This window comes from Macaca mulatta, chromosome 2 (genome assembly GCF_049350105.2).
Source record: "Macaca mulatta isolate MMU2019108-1 chromosome 2, T2T-MMU8v2.0, whole genome shotgun sequence".
Taxonomy (NCBI): Eukaryota; Metazoa; Chordata; class Mammalia; order Primates; family Cercopithecidae; genus Macaca; species Macaca mulatta.
Window position 1 is genome coordinate 15,063,226 of NC_133407.1, and position 10,512 is coordinate 15,073,737.

The window sequence follows — 10,512 nt, forward strand, 5'->3', positions numbered from 1 at the left end:
CCGCCATGACTGAGCTCCCCGCCTGCGGTGGGCTGCAGTGCGGCCTGAGCCTCCCCGACGGGCGCCCGCCCCTGCTCCGTGGCGCCGGGTCCCATTGACAGCCCAAGGGCTGAGAAGTGCAGGTGCCGCTGGAGACTGCCAGGCAGCTCCACCTGCAGCCCTGGTGCAGGACCCACTGGGTGAAGCCAGCTGGGCTCCTGAACTGGATGGGGACTTGGAGAACTTTTATATCTAGCGGGAGGATTGTAAATGCACCAGTCAGCACTCTGTGTCTAGCTCAAGGTTTGTAAACACACCAATTGGTACTCTGTATCTAGTTAACTCTGTATCTAGCTAACGAGTGCTCAGTGACTCAGTGACTCTACGTCTAGCTCAAGGATTGTAAACGCACCAATCAGCACTTTGTCAAAACAGACCAATCAGCTCTCTGTAAAATGGACCAATCAGCTCTCTGTAAAATGGACCAATCAGCAGGATGTGGGTGGGGCAAGATAAGGGAATAAAAGCTGGCTGCCGGAGCTAGGCAGGGCAACTTCTTTGGGTTTTCTTTCATGTTGTAGGAGCGTTGATGCTTTGCTATTTGCAATAAATCTTGTTGCTGCTCACTCTTTGGTTCCAGGCTACCTTTATGAGCTGTCACACTCACCACGAAGGTCTGCACCATCACTCCTGAAGCCAGCCAGACCACGAGCCCACCGGGAAGAATGAACAACTCCTGACGCGCACTGCCTTTGAGAGCTGTAATACTCACCACGAAGGTCTGCAGCTTCACTTCTGATAGCAAGACCCCAAACCCACCAGAAGGAAGAAGCTCCAGACGCATCTGAACATCTGAAGGAACAAACTCCGGACACGCCATCTTTAAGAACTGTAACACTCACTTTGAGGGTCCACGGCTTCCTTCTTGAAGTCAGTGAGACCAACAACCCACCAATTCTGGACACAATATTACCAAAGCTTGGATTGAAATGTCATATTTAAGAATGTGCATTAAATGTCTGGCTTCAAGAATTCCCAGCCTTGGAGGAGTGAGTAAAAATTGTTACTTCCTGGAAAGTTGAAGAATCTTCACATTGTAAGTAAAATCTAAAGTCTGCCTTGGTTGGGTTTCCTAACCTCTAGAGGTTTTTAAAATCTGAGATCTCTATATGACCAATGTAGAGAAAGAAAGTTACGTTTCTAAGGAAAAATTATAATACATATGTTATTAGATTATAGCCCTATGCATTGTTTTCAAGTTCTGATTATTCACCTCTAGACTGGACTAGAGCCTGAATTTTCCTACTTTCCACTTGGCTACAACTCGACTAAAAACAAAAGCTGCTCTGTTCCTAAAGCGCTATAAGATGAAGCTAGATGAAGTTTAAGGAATTAGTCTCATGCTTGATGTACGGGCTACTCAAAATGTTTATTAATCCAACTGATGTCTTTACCAGCGATACTCCAACCGCAAACCAAAAGTTGATGTTTTCATGCTGTAGGCAGTTTTTCCAAGGCATCAGAACAAGACCCCATATCTTTTTTTGTTTTTTTTTGAGACACAGTCTTGCTCTGTTGCTCAGGCTGGAATGCAGTGGCACAATCTTGGCTTACTGCAACCTCCACCTCCCAGATTCAAATGATTCTCTTACCTCAGCCTCCCAAGTAGCTGGGATTACAGGCGTGGGCCACCAGGCCTGGCTAATTTTTTTTTTTTTTTTTTTTTTTTTAGTGGAGATGGGGTTTCACCATGTTGGCCAGGCTGGTCTTGAACTCCTGACTTTAGGTGATACATCTGTCTCAGCCTCCCAAAGTACTGGGATTACAGGTGTGAGCCACTGCACCTCGCCAAGACTCCATGTCTTAATGGGACTTTTGCCCACCTTAATGCTACCTTTTTCACTTGGCAGGATAGCAATAGTTTAACTGAAGTTTCACAACCAGTAGCTTCTGGCTAGTACTTAACAGAAACTAATGTAATAAATCCTTCAGTATTCAATGGTTAGGTAAGAAAATGTCTATGCTATTGCTAACACCACATGCTTTACCTGGATAAATTCCTTTGGAAAAAGGTGAGATCGATATATTCAAAATTAGAAAACAGGCTACATGGTTAAAATAGGTCTCACTTAATTCTCTACGGTCATTTGATTTCTTCAATTGGTTGTCTTTAAGCCTAGGTTCATGGCTCAAAACAATTATGCAAACTGGAATGGTCATATTATACTGTGTATTTTCCATTTTTAAACTTTGTATCTGTTACTTGTTAAAGTTTTGAAGAAGTACAACTCCTAAAAAAAAATTCTGGCCTAGCACTTTGAAATGATAGCAAAATACTATGAGACAGAGAAAATTAAACTTAACAATGGACTCCAGACTCTCATGGAACCTGAGAGCCACTCTGCTCAAACCTCCCTTATTGCTCTCATGTGACTAAAACGTTTTGACACTGATTCCTAGTCACCAGTCCCTCTCCCCAACATGACATGAGGCCAACAAATAGGACAGTTTCATCTTGCCACTGAGAGACATCAAAATCTAAAGGATGATTGACCAATTACAATGTTGGAGAAAAAATCTTGATCAAAAAGGGGAAACATGAAAATTGTCAGAATCAAAATGGAATCACTAATGTTAAAAAATATTCTGGTTGAGTGCAGTGGCTCATGCTTGTAATCCCAACACTTTGGGGGGCCAAGGCAGGTGGATCACCTAAGATCAGGAGTTTCAGACCAGCTAACATGGTGAAACCCCATCTCTACTGAAAACACAAAATCAGCCATGTGTGGTGGCATGCGCCTATAATCCCAACTACTAAGGAGGCTGAGGCAGGAGAATCACTTGTACCTGGGAGCCTTGAAACATTTTTTGTTTTCTTTTACCTCCCTGAATATGTTAATACAGTTTACTATGGTACATGTTTTCCCATTGTAATGCTCTATTCCCAAATAAATACCTTTTTCTTTTATAGAGCCTCTCTTTGTTATTTAGATTGATGGCATGATTCTATTTATATGAAATATCCAGAACATTCAAATCCGTAAACATGTAAATTATATTAGTGTTTGCAAGTAAATGGAGGGAAGTGGGAGTTCTTTTTCAGGTGTTGGAAATATTCTGGAATTAGATTAGGTACATGTTATTACAAATATAGTAAAAAAGACTCATGCATTTTAAAATGATTAAAATGGCAAATTTCTGATATGCAAATTTTATATAAAATACAAATAAATTTAAAGACAGAACAAAACACTAGATATACCAATAGATGTTGTAGATTTTTGCAAGTGAGAATATCTTAGCATGTGTTTACCCATTTTGGGCCTTTTCTTTCCCTTTGTGTCTTGACTAGAATTTTTATTCTAAATTGTTACAGATATAATTCATGGATATATCCTATTTACAAAACAAGTATTTACTGGTTTATTTATTTTTTCTACATACCAGGATGGCCCCTGGATTTATCTTATTGTTGAAGGACTTCCTCTGATTATTGCAAAGGTAATCTTTCTCTGTAAACCTTTTGATGCTTTGTGTGCCTGAAGATGCCTTTGTTTAACCCTTAGAAAAATGGGAATGAAGCACAAAATTTTGGTTTCAAAGTTCTTCTTGGCTGGGCACAGTGGCTCATGCCTGTAATTACAACATTTTGGCACGCCAACGAGGGAGGATCACTTGAATCTGGGATTTGGAGACCAGCTTGGGCAGCATAATGAAACCCCATCTCCACAAAAAGAAAGTTTTTCAAATTAGCCAGGTGTGGTGGTACATATCTGTAGTTCCAGCTACTTGAGGCTAAGGCAGGAATATCACATGAACCCAGAAGTTCGAGGCTGCAGTGAGCTAAGATTGCACCACTGCACTCCAGCCTGACTGACAAAGCCAGACCCTGTCTCTTTAAAAAAAAAAGGGGGGGGAGAGGGTGGGGACGGGCACGGTGGCTCATGCCTGTAATCCCAGCACTTTGGGAGGCCAAGGTGGGCAGATCACAAGGTCAGGTGTTTGAGACCAGCCTGACTAACAGTGAAATCCTGTCTCTACTGAGAATTCAAAAATTAACCAGATATTGTGGCACATGCCTGTAGTCCCAGCTACTCAGGAGGCCAAGGCAGGAGAATCACTTGAACCCGGGAGGCAGAGGTTGTGGTGAGCAAAGATCACGCTACCATACCCCAGGCTGGGTGACAGAGCAAGACTCCATCTCAAAAAAAAAAAAAAAAAATTGAGTCATCATTTTGGTAAAATAAATAACATGGTAATCTGGAATTGTATATTATAATTTCAAGTGTTTTAAATCTCTGACTTATTAAACAGGTTTCCCAAAATCAGTTTTGAAATTTTCTTTCCTCACCCCTAGCTTTTGGATGCTACAGAGGGCCCCTGAAGCATCCAGAAGAGGGGTAAACAGGATTATTTGACATGTTTAGGTATGTGGATTGCCAAAATGATGTTTAATCTCCTTCAGGTTATATTTTAGAGAAGAATATTAATACATGTTCCAAAATTGTATTGTATGGGATGCCTAAAATTCTAATGTCTGAGTTCTGTGTTTATGCTATCAATGATAATTAAGGTTATTATGTTGAGTTATTGTAAACCACAGAGATAACCAAATTTATCTGTCAATCATGTTTTTAACTAACTACCCTGGACATCTTGTTATTCACAGACAATTCTTGTCTTGTTTTAATCCTCTTCAAAAGATGGTTTTATAATCAGCTATAGAACTTTGGTGTTCTTAAATGCAGATTTCTGATAACTTTGGAGATTGTGACATTGGAATAAAGAAAAATGTACAGGACTTATGAAGAGCTGAAATGTTAATGAATATCAAGCAGCATAAGAGTTAATGGAATAGATTGAACTAATAGAAAACTGAAATAATCTTTTTGTTTGTTTACTTTTGCTTAAAACATTGCTGATGCTTGTTTTGTTTTTCAGAGTCAAGAAAACTTATTTTGAGCTATTTACAGCATTTAATAATCAAGTAAGTTAACTCCTGTGAACAAAATTTGGAGCGTATTTGTTTCTCTCTGCCTGGCTTCTGCAGAATTTGTAAACTATTTGTAAGTATTCTTAACTTACGGCAATATGGTTATTTGCATCAGTGCAGAAAGAATCCATTTTCTTTTGCAAGAGAACACAACTGGAGAAACTGGTTGTTTTACCAAGGCTTTAAATGGAAGCGTGTGCTTCCCTTTAAGGAATCAAGCTTGACTTGCAGAGCCGATAAAAACTCCTTGGGAAAACTGGCCTCATACGTTGTCTACACCGTCCCCATACAGGGTTTGTAACTTGTGGTGAGTAAGAATGTCACTCTCTGGCTCCAGAGAATCTATAATCCACCCCACAAGTATTTATATCAGATGTTTTTGTATAGATAAGGGAACATGCACAGGGTCTTGCCTGAGCATGCCCACAGTGGACTGGAGGCTCACATACACTGGGGGATTGGGGTGGAGCCACAAGAAATTCATGCCTTCTGCAAGAGAGGAGCCTGGCCTCTTCAGCTCATGTGTGGTGGCCTGGTATTCAATCTTTGAGGTGGGAGCCTGCTGGCGGGACTTCTCGCATTGCTGAGAGCTCCCCTTTTGCTTAATAAATCCCATCCTCCTCACCTTTCAATGTGTCTGTGTGCCTAATTCTTCCTGATTGTGAGACAAGAACCCGGATTTAGCTGAGCTAAGGAGCAAAAAATGCTGCATCAGTAGTTAGGAATCAGCCAGGCAGGGGAGGGTTCTCTCCCAACCCACTATAAATGTCTGGTGATGTTTCAGCAATTATCTCATTGCCTCTGTAAAAATGATAATTTGGCAGAACCAGGGAGAGGCCGTTTCCTGATGGTCTACACCTGTTAATATCAAAATGTGTATTGAATGCAGGCCCCAGGGAGAAACAGCTTCCTGGGCATGCATATTAAGAGACAAAAATGGGCCAGGCGCAGTGGCTCACGTCTGTAATTCCAGCACTTTGGGAGGCCAAGGCAAGTGGATCACGACGTCAGGAGATCGAGACCATCCTGTCTAACACGGTGAAACCCTGTCTCTACTAAAACAAAAAAAAAAATTAGCCGGGTGTGGTGGCAGGCACCTGTAGTCCCAGCTACTCGGGAGGCTGAGGCAGGAGAATGGCATGACCCTGGGAGGTGGAGCTTGCAGTGAGCCGAGACTGTGCCACTGCACTCCAGCCCAGGCAACAGAGCGAGACTCCGTCTCAAAAAAAATAAAAGACAAAAATGGCAAAGTATGATCTTCTGGGTATACTCCACCAGATAAAGGAAGAAAGCCTCAGATAGGCATGTGTATAACTCCCTAAATACACTGTGTGTGCTCACTTCCCAAGGGTAAGAAGGGTTCTGCGCATGTGGGCAGGTCACCCTAACGGAAGAATCATGGGAAAGAGGCAAGGTCATAAAAGTCCTAGGATCACAGTTAAACAGGACACTTGACCTTCTGTCTTTAACCTTCACATCCCTGCTTAGATCTTTTCCAAGTGCATTTTCTTTTCCGTTCTAAGGCTTTTTTCTTTTTCTTTTTTTTTTTTTTTTGAGACTGAGTTTCACCCTTGTTGCCCAGGCTAGAGTGCAATGCCACAATCTCGGCTCACCACAACCTCCGCCTCTCGGGTTGAAGCAATTCTTCCTCAGTCTCCTGAGTAGCTGGGATTACAGGCATGTGCCACCATGCCTGGCTAATTTTGTATTTTTAGTAGAGACAGGGTTTCTCCATGTTAGGCTGGTCTCAAACTCCTGACCTCAGGTTATCTGCCCACCTCAATGTCCCAAAGCACTGGGAATACAGGCGTGAGGTCACTGTCTGACCTCTAAGGCCTTTTTAAATAAACTTCTATTCCTGCTCTGGAACTTGCGTTGGTCTCTTTTCTTGCCTTATGCCCCCCAGTCGAATTCTTTCTTCTGAGGATGCAAGGACTGAACTTGCTATTGATCCATAAGGATATGCCACCAGTAACTTTGGTTAACTTAGATCGCTTCCACCAGTAACTGCCTGTGAGCATGACTTCCTCTAGGTTCCTCAAGAAGAAATTCAGAACAAAAAATGGCAGTCAGCCAACCCGGCAACATGGCAAAACTCTGTCTCCACAAAAAATACACAAAAAATTCAGGCAGTCATGGTGCTGCACACCTGTTAGTCCCAGCAACTTGGGAGCCTGAGATGTGATTATCTTCTGAGCCCCGGAGATTAAGGCTGCAGTGAGTCTTGATCACATGACTGCACACCAGCCTGGGCAACAGAGTGAGACTGTCTCAAAAAAAAAAAAGAATGGTAGTCATCATTCAGTTCTCAGTTCCCCCTTATCTGAGGTCTAGGTGCCAGTGGACAGCATTTTCTATTTGGTAGGGATCTGGGTTTACTGAGAACAACTCAGAAACATATGTTAAGATGTTATCTTTTGGGCAGCTGCAGTGGCTCATGCGCGTGTAATCCCAGCACTTTGGGAGGCCAGGGCAGGAGGATCATCCTGGAGATTGCGATCATCCTGGCCAACATGGTGAAACCCCGTCTCTACTAAAATACAAAAAAATTAGCCGAGCATGGTGGCATACGCCTGCAGTCTCAGCTACTCAGGAGGCTGAGGCAGGGGAATTGCTTGAACCCAGGAGATGGAGGTTGCAGTGAACCGAGATCGTGCCATTGCACTCCAGCCTGGGCAACAAGAGCGAAACTCCCCTCTCAAAAAAAAACAAAAAGTACATCTACTACCCTTTTTGACTTAGTAACTATCCCACTGTAAAGGCAAGAGAACAAAAACAAAGAACAAAAAAAACAAAAACTATCCTAAATAAAATATTCATAAAAGATAGGTCCTCAGATAAAGTAGACTTCCCTTTTTTTCAGACCTATCCATATTTAGACCAGACGTAGAGAATACTTTCTTTGCTCTATTCCTTTCCACTCTAAACTTAATAATTTTAGCTAGAAAACAGTAACTAAGTTAAAAACACCACCTATCAAACCAAACCAGTCTTCAAAATATACTTTCTGACATTTAACTATTTTAAAACCCTTTTATTTAAAAAATGTATGACCGTGCACCGTGGCTCATGCCTGTAATCCCATCACTTTGAGAGGCCAAGGTGAGAGGATCACTTGAGATCAGGAGTTTGAGAGCACCTCGGGCAACATAGTGAGACCCCATCACTTAAAAAAAAAATGAAAATAGCGAGGCATGGTTTCGTGTCCGAGCTACTTGGGAGGCTGAGGCAGGATTGTTTGAGCAGTGAGCTATGTTGCGCCATTGCAACACAGTGACAGAATGAGACCTTGTCTGAAAAAAAAAAAAAAAATTAATGGCCCCTTAACCAACAGTAACTGAAAAGCCTATATTTCCAATAATAAAACTTCATGGCCGGGCAAGGTGGCTCACGCCTGTAATCCCAGCAGTTTGGGAAGCCGAGGCAGGTGGATCATGAGGTCGGGAGATCGAGACCATCCTGGCTAACACGGTGAAACCCCGTCTCTACTAAAAAATACACAAAATTAGCCAGGCTTGGTGGCAGGCACCTGTAGTCCCAGCTACCGGGGAGGCTGAGGCAGCAGAATGGCGTGAACCTGGGAGGCGGAGCTTGCAGTGAGCCAAGATCGCGCCACTGCACTCCAGCCTGGGTGACAGAGCAAGACTCTGTTTAAAAAAGAAAAAAATAAAAACCAAAAAAAACTTCATATAGCTTCCACTGTTAAACTCCATTATGACTAAATACTACAAGACTTTAGTACACTATACCAAAATATATTTTCACCAAAAAAAACACCTTTTTCATAGTCCACTAAAAACTATCACACCCTTCCTAATCCAAAACCCCAAAATTGTGTCTTCTACAGATATTAAAAAAAAAGACTGCTCTTATCACTCACATTGCAACAAAACTTCAGGACCTCAAACTTTAAGTTCATAATCTTACAACTCAGAATGGCCCTTCCAGACTCTTTTTTTTGTTTTTTTTTTTTCCCCGAGACAGAGTTTCACTCTTGTTGCCCAGGCTGGAGTCCAGTGGTGCAATCTCAGCTCACTGCAAACTCCACCTCCCAGGTTCAAGCAATTATCTTGTCTCAGCCTCCCAAGTAGCTGGGATTAGAGGCATGTGCCACCATGCCTGGCTAATTTTGTATTTTTAGTAGAGACAGGGTTTCTTCATGTTAGTCAGGCTGGTCTTGAACTCCCAACCTCAGGTGATCCACCCACTTCGGCCTCCCAATGTGCTGGGATTACAGGCATGAGCCACTGCACCTGGTGGCTCTTAAAGCCACCGACTCTTAAAACTATATCCCCATTAGAGACTTTAAATAAAACTAACAAAAACAAAAAACTAACCAAAAACCAACCAACAAACAAACCCTTTCTCTGAAAACAGACAACATCCTAGACATGGACAACTTTCTCAAGATCACAAATCAAGACTTCTCTACCATCATGAGATTCTTACCTCTTAATTTTTTCCTTACATATGCCTCTATAGACAATAAAAATAAAAGTCTTATATGCACTCACAGAATATAGTTTTATTTATAAAAGATCTCACAGCCCGTCTTCTAACAAACAACCTTGTGCCTTAGTAAATAAAAAAATAGACTGGGTGCGGTGGCTCACGCCTGTAATCCCAGCACTTTGGGAGGCTGAAGCAGGCAGATCACGAGGTTAGGAGGTTGAGACCATCCTGGCCAATATGGTGAAACCCCGTCTCTACTAAAATACAAAAAAATTAACCAGGTGTAATGGCAGGCAGCTACAGTCCCAGCTACTCAGGAGGCTGAGGCAGGGGCATCACTTGAACCCTGGTGGAGGAGGTTGCAGTGAGCTGAGATCGTGCCACTGCACTCCAGCCTGGCAACAGAGCAAGACTGCGTCTCAAAAAAAAAAAAAAAAAAAAAAAGAAAACAATATATTGTGCTGATGTTAATACCTTTATTACTTCACAATCAGTCAAAAACTTTAGTCCACTCCTCTTAACCAATATCATAAATTAAAAAAAAAGAAAAATTACGAAGAGGCCTTCAGTCTTCTAGATACAGACATCATTTATTGTCTCTTTTTCCATAATTTAGAATAAATGAAGCAATGATTAGAAATTATGCCTCATGGCCGGGCACGGTGGCTCACACCTGTAATCCCAGCACTTTGGGAGGCCAAGTTGGGTGGATCACCTGAGGTCAGGAGTTCAAGACCAGCCTGGCCAACATGGTGAAACCCTGTCTCTACTAAAAAAAAAAAAAAAGAAAAAAGAAAAAAAATACAAAACATTAGCTGGGCATGGTAGTGGGTGCCTGTAATCCCAGCAACTTAGAAGGCTGAGAATTGCTTGAACCTGGGAGGCAGAGGTTGCAGTGAGCCAAGATTTCACCATTGCACTCCAGCTTGGGCAACGAGAGCGGAACTCCGTCTCAAAAAAAAAAAAAAGAGGCCGGGCGCGGTGGCTCAAGCCTGTAATCCCAGCACTTTGGGAGGCTGAGGCAGGTGTATCATGATGTCGGAAGATCGACACCATCCTGACTAACACGGTGAAACCCCGTCTCTACT

The 10,512-nt window shown here is 42.4% G+C and overlaps 1 long non-coding RNA gene across 1 annotated transcript; it reads left to right on the forward strand.

Moving 5' to 3' along the window:
• Positions 1-525: 525 nt before the first annotated feature.
• LOC114676217 (uncharacterized) lies at positions 526-5,056 on the forward strand. The gene is made up of 3 exons (XR_003727064.2): positions 526-1,075; positions 3,427-3,480; positions 4,921-5,056. It is a non-coding gene; the product is annotated as an uncharacterized LOC114676217 (long non-coding RNA).
• The last annotated feature ends 5,456 nt before the right edge of the window (positions 5,057-10,512 follow it).